General features: G+C 51.6%; 1 pseudogene; it reads right to left on the reverse strand.

The window, feature by feature from the left end:
• Positions 1-214: 214 nt before the first annotated feature.
• LOC115680961 (uncharacterized) lies at positions 215-13,078 on the reverse strand (annotated as a pseudogene).
• Between the last annotated feature and the right edge of the window lie 103 nt (positions 13,079-13,181).

Below are 13,181 nucleotides of genomic sequence, written 5' to 3' on the forward strand. Positions count from 1 at the left end.
AACTAAACTAACTTGAGTTTATGATAACTTGAGTGGGATATTACTTCCCAATCCATATGATAATGGTACTTTAGACCGTCAAGAGCTGTGGACCTAATCTTGTGAACAATTGTCCGCTAAAAGAAGACAAATGAAAGTAACCATCATGGCATCGACATCCATAATGTTTTAAATGCTGGAGTCAATGTCCACACTAGGTAAAATTGGAGAAATATATATGAAGCTATGATATCTATCACAATACTCATCCAAGAATCAAGGTAAATGTTTCAACAAAGCCAAAACAAAATCTGAATCCGCTATTGTCAAACAAACAGTCACTCTTATCTATATATAACCAGCAAAAGAACCAACACCACATCCCGCATATTCTAAACAAATTGTCAATATATTCCTATTAGGAGTTGTGCACATAAACAAGATCATGCTGAAGGAGGGAAAATTAGTCAAGATAAACTTTAATATCGATGCCACTATCAATCAGAGACTGAACTACTGCTCTGATTTTTCCTTCAAACGTGTCCCTCTCTCTTGGAGTATAGGAAGCAGTGTACACATCAGCTTCCCCTACCCGGTCCGCCGAAATCTGGCCTACTGTGACATTCCGGATTTTGACCCATTTTTGGGATTTATAGAACGGGTATTTCGTCAGTGCGCTTATAGTAAAAATCTCGCCCGGGAACTGATCACTCCCGGTTATTATTTTTAAATCTTGAGATTTCGCTAGAATCGCATTCGATCGAATTTGGCCGTTATTTAGACCCTGACCTTGGCAGTCGATTTTCGAGAGTTTCGGGACGAAATAAATTGGACGGTGTCGATATTATTGTGGCCAGCGTCGAGGTGATTAGGAATAGTGAGAAAGTGGATTTTTGGACCGGGTGCGAATTTGGACTGGTAGACCTCCCTCGTAGTGTGTTTCGAGTTATTTTATTTTGGCCCGTTGTCTTATATTATTGTTTGGGATTTTTTCGGGGACAGTTAGATCTTTTTCCTGGTTTGAATCGCGACAGTTAGAATAATATTTAGTTTGAACCGTGTCCGTTGGTTCGCGCTCGAGGATAAATATTTGCTTTTTCTTTCTCTCTCTCTCCTTTCTCCTCTGCGCCGCGCCACCCACTCCCGTGCAACGCCCCCTCCTGCGCACTCTCTCTCTCTCTCTCTCTCCCTCTTTCCTCCTCTTTTCCCGCTCACGTTTCCCTCTGTTCCGTCTGTCCTCTCTCTCTCTCTCTCTCGCGCACGTCCCTCTCTCAGCTCACGTCCCCTCCTGTGTTCTGCATGAAAGCAGACCTGTCCCCCCTCTCTCTCTCTCCTCCCTTCTCTCTTCCTTCTTCTCCTTTCTTCTTCTTTCTTTGTTCTTTGCCGGCTGCCCGGTTCCGCTTCGCCCCGCTCCCGCTCGCCCTGCCCAACCACCGCCCGAGCCCGCTTGACCGCCGAGCGCCGCCGCCGCCTTCCTCGCGCCGCCGCGCGCCGCCGCTGCCGCCGGAAGCCCCGCCCGACGCCGCCTCCCTTCCTTCCCAAGCGCGCGAGCTCGCCGCCGCCACTACCCATCTCGGCCCGTCGCGCCGCCTGGGCCGCCTTGTCCGCTCCGCCTCGCCGCTCGCCGTCGCGGAGCTCCCGTCGCCTTCGCCGCTCGTTTGTTCGCGCACTGGGAGCTCGCCGATCCGAGCTCGTCCGTCTGCGTGCCGCCCACCGCCGTGCCGCGAGTCGCCGCTGCGTCGCCTGCCTGCCCCTCCTGCTGCTGCCGCCGGCCGGCCTCTCCATCGCTGCCGCCGGCCACTCACACCGCCGGTCCGCCATCTCTCCCCTCGCCCCGATCCCTCTCTCTCTCCCTCACCCTCACCCCGGCTCACTCTCTTTCTCCCCCGTTCGCCCTCGCCGCCGCCGCTGCCGCGCGCCGCCGGCGCGCCCGACCGACCAGCCCCCAGCCGTAGCCGGCTCGTCGCCCACGCGACCAAGCCGCGCGCCCGTCGCCGTGCCCGTTCCGCGCCCGTGCCCGTGCGTGTGCCCGTGGCCGAGGGCCGTGCCCGTGGCCGAGCGCCGTGGCCGAGCTCGCCCGGCGCCGTGCCCATCCGACCAGGCGCGTTGCCCATCCGACCAGGCGCGTCGCCCGTCCGTTCGCCCGTGCGCCCCTTGGCACGCCGTTCGGCCATCGCGCCCGCGCGTGCACGCCGATCGGCCATTGTGCCCGCCTTGGCCGGCCACCGCGCCCGTTGGCCCGTGCCCGCGCCCAGGCCCAGATTGTTCACCCGGGCCATTTTGGGCCCGAGCCGACTTTTCCCGGGCCAAACTTAGGTAAGTGACTTCCTAAATCCTACCTAGTACTTTGGGTATTTTTAGACTTGTTTAGGATGTGATTAGTACCGGGTTAGGAATTAATTTAGGCATGGGCTAATTAGATTGAGTGTGCCTAATTGATGAATTATTGTGGTGATAATTGTGTGGCTAATTTAGTGATTGACTGAGGTAAATAGCATGACTGAATTGTCGTGGCGCTTGTGGGTGAATTGGAATTTATTGAATGTGTTGACTTGAATGTCGGGTCGGTGGACCGATGTCGGGAGCATGAATTGAGTTGACTGATGTGGCGTGCTAGATTAACATTGGTGAATGGGCGGTGATTGAAATTGATTTATATGACTAAGAGCATGGTGAATTTTGTATTGTGGTGCATGTGCATGAGAAAAGCCCGGCTTGATCTCGAGGGTCGACCCGAGGCGCAGAGCGCGGGTCGTGGGAAAGTGTGAAATGTCCAAGTGAGGGACGAAGCCCGGCTTGATCGGTGGCCGCCAACCTGAGGCGTGGTTACGCGGGTGTGGCTAGAAATGCAAGTAAGGACCTGAGGCGTGGTTACGCGGGTCGAGAGAAATGTCCTGAGGCGTGGTTACGCGGGACTGAGCCCGGCTTGATCTGAGGGCTGCCAACCTGAGGCGTGGTTACGCGGGTGTGGCTAGAAAGGCAAGTAAGGACCTGAGGCGTGGTTACGCGGGTCGAGAGAAATGTCCTGAGGCGTGGTTACGCGGGACTGAGCCCGGCTTGATCTGAGGGCTGGCCTGAGGCGTGTTGACGCGGGCCGTGTGAAAGGACCTGGGAGGTCGTGAGAAAGTTGCTCGGCCACGCATGCGAATTGAGTGTGATTGAATTGACTGGTTGAATTAGTTGGAGTGATTGAGTGAAAGCGTGGTTGGTGTTTGAGCGACTTGTGATGTGTTATTTAATTAATATTATTGCCTTATCACGTGACGACTAACGTGTAGAGTTGGCATGGACTTGATGACGAGGTAAGTACAATTATGCTAATTTTATATGTTGTGGGGTAGATTGCATGTACGACTTGTCTGGGTACGCATTGGCCTACGTGGGGTTTAGGGGGTTGCTTATTGAGACTCGTTCTCACGGTTATTATATAACCATTTCAGATCCGCGACCGTAATCGATTCGGAGACGCCGCGAGCACCACGGGGATTGAAGAATAGATCATTTACCCCGTCTTTTGAGTACCTTTGTAGAGGAGATAAGTTTGTCAACCACCGCCCCTTTTGAAAACCGTGGTTCTAAATTGGTAGTCTCGAGTTATCGTTTTGTATAGTGACTATTTTATGATGGTATGCAATTATTGTTTCGCACTATCCCTTTTGTCGTTGTTTATTGTCTGGGTTAATTAGTTTCGCTTCCGCTTGCTTTTATTGTTGGGTGTTTCATTTGGGTCGGCGACGCGTCCTGGGACGTCGCGTTCAATGATCGACCATCGCGGGATGATCACGCGCTCGTAGGGTGCGGGGCGTGACATCCCCGTTGATTTGGTATCAGAGCAAGGTCAGCTCGAACCAAGATGGTCGAAGCCTGGAGTGATAAGGAGCGATGACTTTGGGGTAGACAGTTAAGGAGATTTGTGTGCCATGCGTACCCCAGACTGTATGATTGTGATTGCTGAGTGGTTTTTATGCAATATTATGTGAGGTGCAGGTGCGTCAGGACTTGAGGTAAGTGCATGAACTCTGTTGGTTGTGATTGGGTGTTGTTGTGGTTGGCTGCCTGCTTAATGAAATGTGTTGTGATGCACTGCCTAGGGCTTAGACTGGTGTAGTTGGCCTAGGTTTCTAATTCCTGCGTGGAATTTAGCAGGTGAGCCTTGTGAGGACCGGTAAGATGAGCGGTCGAGGTCGAGGTAGAGGTCGAGGTAGAGGTCGAGGTCGAGGTCGTATAGCCCCGCAAGCCGGAGTTGTGGGGATCCCGATTGGATGAAGTGTGGAGGGTACTTGAGGAAGCGGGATTATTATCGGGTAGACGACGGGAGAAAGGAGCGCGCATGCTGCTTGCCGGCCGGTGAGATCATAGGGAATAATGGAAACCGGGGAATAATGTGATTAGTGGAAATCCGGGTATAGTGCGAGTAAATGCGAACAGCCGATGTCCAAGCTAGTTGAGCAATTTCGAGGTTGAAACCCCGAAGTTTGATGGGAGAGGCGACCCCGAGGCCGCACCAAGATGGGTAGAAGAGCTAGAGAAAGCTTTTGAGGTCTTTGGGGTGTACCGAGGAAGAGAAAGTGACGCTAGCGCTATCGCCTTAGAATAATGCAAGTGATTGGTGGAGGGCCACCGTGGGTCAAGTGTTCCCCGCGGTACCGCCCCGAATTGGATTGTTTTTACCGAGACCTTCAATGGCAAGTATTTCTCGGAAAGTGCCCGAGAACGTAAATTGGCTGAATTTATGGGGCTCCGCCAAGGTCAGAGATCGGTAGATCAGTATGAGGCCGAGTTCGCAAGACTATCCAAATTTGCCCCTAGGATGGTGGAGGACCCGATGGACAAAGCTAGGAGGTTCCGGGATGGGCTGAAGCCGGACCTTCGCAGCCAGATGATCTCGTTGAACTTGAGAGGCTACAATGAGATATATGAAAGGGCTCAGGCAATTGAGCGAGATCAGACGGATCGAGCTGCCGCTTCTGGATCGCGGTATGCCCCGGCTAGGGACAACCGTCAACTGGGGAAAGGACCCATGACGGGAAATAGTCGCTTCGTTCCACCCGCTCGGAGGAATATCGGGAAGCCAAACCGCTACGTAACGCCCGTGTAGGTTGTGTGGTGGAAAACACGGAATGGACCTTGCCCAAATAGGGGCGGAGCATGTTTTACATGTGGTGGAAGGGGCCATAAGATGAGAGAATGTCCAAACAACAAGCGGCGGGTCACCCGCACCTCGCGCCGCCGCCGCCTCGAATGGAAATCAAATTAGAGCTATCCAGCCGGCCACTCGAATCGGCCGGCCCAAGGACGGGTATATGCAATGGCAAGGAGGGAGGCTCGGGACGCGCCCGGCGTGGTCACAGTGTACGGCTCTCTCTCGTGATCATGCCGCTTATGCCTTGTTTGATCCGGGCGTCGCATTCATTTATATCTCGAGCATTCGTTGAATTATCCGGGATTGAGCCAAAATTGCTTGATGTTATGTGTGTGACTACTCCGCTGAATGATAAAGTGCTGATTACGTTTGGGTGTCCCGATTGTAAAATAGTGATTGGTGATAGAGAAGGAAGGATAAATTTGGCGGTATTATGTATGCATGACTTCGATGTGATTATTGGTATGGATGGCTAGTCAGCGAGAGCTGTTATGGATCGTAGTAGTAGCGGGGTGATCCAGCTTTAATCCGACTGGACATCCTAGATTTGAGTTTGTGGGAAACCGAGGAGGAACCTCGATCCCCGGATTTCATCGCTCGAGGTAACAAAGCTGTTGGATGAAGGGTGCCAAGGATTTCGTCAAATGTAATCGATTCGATACTGGAGAGCCGAGACTAGAAGACATAGCCGTGGTGTGCAACTTTCCCGATGTCTTTCCTCGGGAATTGCCGGATCGCCACCCGATCGAGAAGTGGAGTTCGCGATTGAGTTAGCCCTGTGGACGGAACCGATCTCGAAAGCACCCTATAGGATGTCACTGTCGGAATTGAAAGAATTAAAAGTCCAAATGCAAGAGTTGTTGGACAAAGGCTTCATTCGCCCTAGTGCGTCTCCATGGGGAGCGCCGGTGTTATTCGTGAGGAAAAAGGATGGATCCTTGAGGTTGTGCATTGACTACGAGACAATTGAACCAGGTGACCATTAAGAATAAGTATCCGCCGCCAAGGATTGATGACCTATTTGATCGTTGCAAGGGGCGTCGGTGTTTTCAAAAATCGATCTGAGGACTGGCTATCACCAATTGAGGATCAAGAAGGAGGACGTGCCGAAGTCGGCATTTAGGACGAGGTATGGACACTATGAGTTTACGGTAATGCCGTTTGGACTGACGAACGCCCCTGCAGCCTTTATGGATTTAATGAATCGGGTATTCAAGGAATTTTTAGATCGGTTTGTGATCGTGTTCATAGATGATATTCTGGTGTATTCAAAGAGTTCCGCGAGCACGAGGTACATTTGGAAAAGGTTCTACGGACCTTAAGGGAACACGCACTCTACGCTAAGTTCAGTAAGTGCGAATTCTGGCTTCACCAAGTGGCGTTCTTAGGACATGTGATATCCGGAGAAGGAATTGCGGTGGACCCGACAAAGATTGAAGCCGTCACGAATTGGCCGAGACCGACAACAGTAACCGAGGTTCGGAGCTTCCTCGGACTAGCAGGTTATTATAGACGCTTCGTGGAGAAGTTTTCGGCATTAGCGACGCCGTTGACGCGGTTACTAAAGAAGGAGATGAGGTTTGAATGGACGGATAAGTGCGAAAGGAGCTTCCAAGAATTAAAACAGAGATTGACGACCGCGCCAGTGTTAACGATCCCGTCAGGCCCGGGAGGATATGAGATTTACAGTGACGCGTCGTTGAGAGGATTAGGATGCGTGCTAATGCAACACGGGAAAGTAGTGGCATACGCATCGCGACAGTTGAGGCCACACGAGCAGAACTATCCGACGCATGACTTGGAATTGGCCGCGATTATTTTCGCTCTTAAGATTTGGAGACACTACCTGTGTGGGGAGAAATTTCAGATTTATACGGACCATCAAAGTTTAAGGTACTTGTTCTCCCAAAAGGAATTAAATATGAGACAGCGCCGTTGGATGGAACTCCTTAAGGATTACGACTGCGAGATTATGTATCACCCTGGAAAAGCTAATAAGGTAGCGGATGCACTGAGTCGGAAATCGAGCATCGCGCATATGATGGTCAAGGAGTGGACTCTGTTGGAGGGAGTTCGGGATTCGAGATTTAAGTTTGAAGTAAGTCATGTCTCGAGTCTACTTGCGGCAGGATTGAACCGAAATACGACTAAGATTAAGACTTTACAATCGACGGACCCGGAGACTCGAAGATTTTGAGTATGGATGCCACAAAAAGGAAATCGGATTTTCGGGTATCCGAGGATGGAATTCTAAAGTTCCGTGGACGGTTATGTGTACCCAAAGTGATACGTAATCGAAGGAAGAGATTTTGTCTGAAGCACACCGTAGCAATTACAGTATTCACCCGGGTAGTACGAAAATGTATCAGAACTTGCGACAGCATTATTGGTGGAACGGCATGAAAGTGGACGTAGCCAAGCACGTAGCCAAGTGTTTAACATGTCAGCAAGTGAAGGCACAACATTGTAAGCCGGGTGGTATGTTGCAGCCATTGGAAATTCCCGAGTGGAAATGGGAACACATCACGATGGACTTTGTAATGGGATTACCGAGAAGTCAAAGGGGTCATGATTCGATTTGGGTGGTAGTCGACCGATTGACAAAGTCAGCACATTTTCTACCTGTACGAAAGGACTTCGCCTTGGAAAGGTATGCCGAGATTTACGTGCGACAAATAGTTGTCCGCACGGAGTGCCAGTGACAATCACTTCGCACCGGGATCCTAAATTTACCGCCGCCTTTTGGAAAAGTCTTCATGCGGCATTAGGAACGAGTTACGTTTAGCACGGCCTATCATCCCCAGACGGATGGCCAGTCTGAAAGGACGATTCAGACCTTGGAAGACATGCTGCGAGCATGTGTTTTGGATTTTAAGGGTGGTTGGGAGGAACAGTTACATTTGGTGGAATTCGCCACAACAATAGCTACCAAGAAAGTATCGAATGGCACCATTCGAGGCACTTTATGGCGGGGCTTGCGTAACACCGGTTTGTTGGGATGAAGTTGGTGAGAGGAGCATCACAGTCCCGAGTTGGTTCAAGAATCGGTCGAAACATCAAGATAATTCGGGATAGGCTTAAGATCGCTCGTAGCCGCCAAAAGAATTATGCGGACCGGAGACGTAGGCCTTTGGAATTTCAAGTGGGGGACCACGTTTTCCTCAAGGTATCGCCTATGAGAGGATTATCTCGGTTTGGTAAGAAAGGGAAGTTGAGCCCGAGGTACGTGGGCCCATTCGAGGTCTTAGAGAGAATTGGTATCCTGGCCTACCGTCTCGCGCTACCACCAAATTTGTCTCAAGTGCACAACGTATTCCACGTGTCAATGTTAAGAAAGTATGAACCGGACCCGACCCACGTGCTGAACTACGAAGAGATAGACATGGACGACAGAGTGTCGTATGTGGAAAAGCCAGTTCGGATCGAAGGCAGAATAGAAAGAGTGCTGCGGAACAAGAAAATTCCGATGGTCAAGGTGATTTGGGAGCACCATGGAACTGAAGGTGCGACGTGGGAAAGTGAAGAGTTGATGCGACACCAGTACCCTCATTTGTTTGAATAGTTGGGTTGAATTGTAAATTTCGAGGACGAAATTTTTGTAAGGGGGGAAGAGTTGTGACATTCCGGATTTTGACCCATTTTTGGGATTTATAGAACGGGTATTTCGTCAGTGCGCTTATAGTAAAAATCTCGCCCGGGAACTGATCACTCCCGGTTATTATTTTTAAATCTTGAGATTTCGCTAGAATCGCATTCGATCGAATTTGGCCGTTATTTAGACCCTGACCTTGGCAGTCGATTTTCGAGAGTTTCGGGACGAAATAAATTGGACGGTGTCGATATTATTGTGGCCAGCGTCGAGGTGATTAGGAATAGTGAGAAAGTGGATTTTTGGACCGGGTGCGAATTTGGACTGGTAGACCTCCCTCGTAGTGTGTTTCGAGTTATTTTATTTTGGCCCGTTGTCTTATATTATTGTTTGGGATTTTTTCGGGGACAGTTAGATCTTTTTCCTGGTTTGAATCGCGACAGTTAGAATAATATTTAGTTTGAACCGTGTCCGTTGGTTCGCGCTCGAGGATAAATATTTGCTTTTTCTTTCTCTCTCTCTCCTTTCTCCTCTGCGCCGCGCCACCCACTCCCGTGCAACGCCCCCTCCTGCGCACGTCTCTCTCTCTCTCTCTCCCTCTTTCCTCCTCTTTTCCCGCTCACGTTTCCCTCTGTTCCGTCTGTCCTCTCTCTCTCTCTCTCGCGCACGTCCCTCTCTCACCACGCCCCTCCCCGTGTTCCCGCATGAAAGCGCACTGTCCCCCTCTCTCTCTCTCCTCCCTTCTCTCTTCCTTCTTCTCCTTTCTTCTTCTTTCTTTGTTCTTTGCCGGCGTCTGGTTCTGCTTCGCCCCGCTCCTGCTCGCCCAGCCAACCACCGCCCGAGCCCGCTTGACCGCCGAGCGCCGCCGCCGTCTTCCTCGCGCCGTCGCCGCGCCGCCGCGTCGCCCGGAAGCCCCGCCCGACGCTGCCTCCCTTCCTTCCCAAGCGCGCGAGCTCGGCTCGCCGCCACTACCCATCTCGGCCCGTCGCCGCCGCCTCGGCCGCCTTGCTCCGCCTCGCTCGCCCGCCTGCCGCCGGCGGAGCTCCCGTGCCGCTTCGCCGCTCGTTTGTTCGCGCACTGGGAGCTCGCCGATCTCGAGCTCGTCCGTTCCGTGCCGCCCACCGCCGCGCCGCGAGCCGCCGCTGCCGCCTGCCTGCCCCTTGCTGCAGCTGCTGCACGGGCCGGCTCCTCCATCGCTACCGCCGGCCACTCACCGCCGGCCCGCCATCTCTCCTCGCCCCGATCCCTCTCTCTCTCCCTCACCCTCACCCCCCGCTCACTCTCTTTCTCCCCTCGCTCGCCTGTCGCCGCCGCTGCCGCCGCCGCCGCCGGCCGCCGCCGCGCGCTGCCGCGCGGCCGCCGCCCGACCGGCCCAGCCCCAGCCGTAGCCGGCTCGTCGCCCACGCGACCAAGCCGCGCGCCTCGCCGCCGTGCCCGTTCCGCGCCCGTGCCCGTGCGTGTGCCCGTGGCCGAGGGCCGTGCCCGTGGCCGAGCGCCGTGGCCGAGCTCGCCGGCGCCGTGCCCATCCGACTGGCGCGTTGCCCATCCGACTAGGCGCGTCGCCCGTCCGTTCGCCCGTGCGCCTTGGCACGCCGTTCGGCCATCGCGCCGCGCGCTGTGCACGCCGATCGGCCATTGTGCCCGCCTTGGCCGGCCACCGCGCCCGTTGGCCCGTGCCCCGCGCCTGGCCCGAGATCGTTCACCCGGGCCATTTTGGGCCCGAGCCGACTTTTCCCGGCCAAACTTAGGTAAGTGACTTCCTAAATCCTACCTAGTACTTTGGGTATTTTTAGACTTGTTTAGGATGTGATTAGTACCGGGTTAGGAATTAATTTAGGCATGGGCTAATTAGATTGAGTGTGCCTAATTGATGAATTATTGTGGTGATAATTGTGTGGCTAATTTAGTGATTGATCGAGGTAAAATAGCATGACTGAATTGTCGTGGCGCTTGTGGGTGAATTGGAATTTATTGAATGTGTTGACTTGAATGTCGGGTCGGTGGACCGATGTCGGGAGCATGAATTGAGTTGACTGATGTGGCGTGCTAGATTAACATTGGTGAATGGGCGGTGATTGAAATTGATTTATATGACTAAGAGCATGGTGAATTTTGTATTGTGGTGCATGTGCATGAGAAAAGCCCGGCTTGATCTGAGGGCTGACCTGAGGCGCAGTAGCGCGGGTCGTGGGAAAGTGTGAAATGTCCAGTGAGGGACGAAGCCCGGCTTGATCTGAGGGCTGCCAACCTGAGGCGTGGTTACGCGGGTGTGGCTAGAAATGCAAGTAAGGACCTGAGGCGTGGTTACGCGGGTCGAGAGAAATGTCCTGAGGCGTGGTTACGCGGGACTGAGCCCGGCTTGATCTGAGGGCTGCCAACCTGAGGCGTGGTTACGCGGGTGTGGCTAGAAAGGCAAGTAAGGACCCGAGGCGTGGTTACGCGGGTCGAGAGAAATGTCCTGAGGCGTGGTTACGCGGACCGAGCCCGGCTTGATCGAGGCCGGCCCGAGGCGTGTTGACGCGGCCGTGTGAAAGGACCCGGGAGGTCGTGAGAAAGTTGCTCGGCCACGCATGCGAATTGAGTGTGATTGAATTGACTGGTTGAATTAGTTGGAGTGATTGAGTGAAAGCGTGGTTGGTGTTTGAGCGACTTGTGATGTGTTATTTAATTAATATTATTGCCTTATCACGTGACGACTAACGTGTAGAGTTGGCATGGACTTGATGACGAGGTAAGTACAATTATGCTAATTTTATATGTTGTGGGGTAGATTGCATGTACGACTTGTCTGGGTACGCATTGGCCTACGTGGGGTTTAGGGGGTTGCTTATTGAGACTCGTTCTCACGGTTATTATATAACCATTTCAGATCCGCGACCGTAATCGATTCGGAGACGCCGCGCAGCACACACAAGGATTGAAGAATAGATCATTTACCCTGTCTTTTGAGTACCTTTTGTAGAGGAGATAAGTTTGTCAACCACCGCCCCTTTTGAAAACCGTGGTTCTAAATTGGTAGTCTGAGTTATCGTTTTGTATAGTGACTATTTTATGATGGTATGCAATTATTGTTTCGCACTATCCCTTTGTCGTTGTTTATTGTCTGGGTTAATTAGTTTCGCTTCCGCTTGCTTTTATTGTTGGGTGTTTCATTTGGGTCGGCGACGCGTCCTGGGACGTCGCGTTCAATGATCGACCATCGCGGGATGATCACGCGCTCGTAGGGTGCGGGGCGTGACACCTACAGCCAGACGTGCCTGCATGTCCGATCATGACTTGAGTATGGCTTTGATGTCCTTAGATTTGGTACCCGCAACAGCGAACTGCTTGCACAAGACTCTGTGAGTGAGTGAAGTTGAGACGAAGAGCTTGGAGATGCAACCATCTAGCGTGATCAGCTCCATATAGGCTATGGTGCCCTGTTTGAAGGACACTTGCTTATTTGGATTCCTGGACTTCTTCCCCTTTTGATGAGTGTATGGCTGGCTATTATCATCATCCAAATAGTCTTCAACTCCCAAGAAACTTCTTGGTGCTATATGAGGCTGTTGAGACAAATGAAACAAGTATCAAACTTACAAACTGGCACTATATTAGTACATGGAAGGCCTGGGAGATGTGCCATCTAATACCCGATAGAAAACTATGACGGAAAATTAAGTCTTACCCACTAAACGGGGTCACCTAAACGCCAACACTCATACAAAATCTCTATACAGTTCAATAAAGGATAGAGCACCCCCATGTTCATTAAATTATTTGCTCAACCATTATGCCACACCAATACCATTATCAACAAAATGACAGAGAGGACATCCCAAACTAGAAAAAGAGTGAGATATTCAATGAAGCACCTGCTCACTGTGAATACCTCGCATTGGCACAAAGAAGCCATGTTGAGAGGCATCAACACCATGCACTAGAACACTATTAGAGCACAGGTTGCAGAAAGCTTGCTTCAACATCTTACTGTAGGAGACACTTTCTAGCAAATAAAAGCAGCGGCTACTTTGATCGTAGCAAGCATGACACTTGAAAGAAACAAACATTGTCAATAAGACATGTCTAATTACCAACACTCCTCAAGATTAACCAGAGAACTGGGCAAGCACACAGCTCCGTATAATAAAAACCTCACAATCTTCGAAGCTGCACTGATAGAGGTTATGCTAAGCAATTAATCAAACAGCTAGAATGCATTAGTGAATAAGTGCTCAAAAGGCCCTAATAATCGAATAATGTTACGATTCCTTTATAATCCAGAAAGACCTACTTCATTATAAATATGAGCCAATGTAGAACTCGAAGGGAACGCAAGTGTTCTTTCTTCGGACATCGGGTTCGGGCAGACATGATTAGGCACACAGATTTACCTGACTTACTGTAATCCGTGTGGATTCGTTTCATGTCGATAAGTTTTGGATGGTGATATTAAGGTTGCCCTCCCAACGCCCTTCATCATCTTTGGAA

The sequence above is a fragment of the Syzygium oleosum genome, unplaced genomic scaffold (assembly GCF_021117445.2).
Source record: "Syzygium oleosum isolate NSW1041296 unplaced genomic scaffold, Sole_v2.1 Sole_v2.03, whole genome shotgun sequence".
Lineage (NCBI taxonomy): Eukaryota > Viridiplantae > Streptophyta > Magnoliopsida > Myrtales > Myrtaceae > Syzygium > Syzygium oleosum.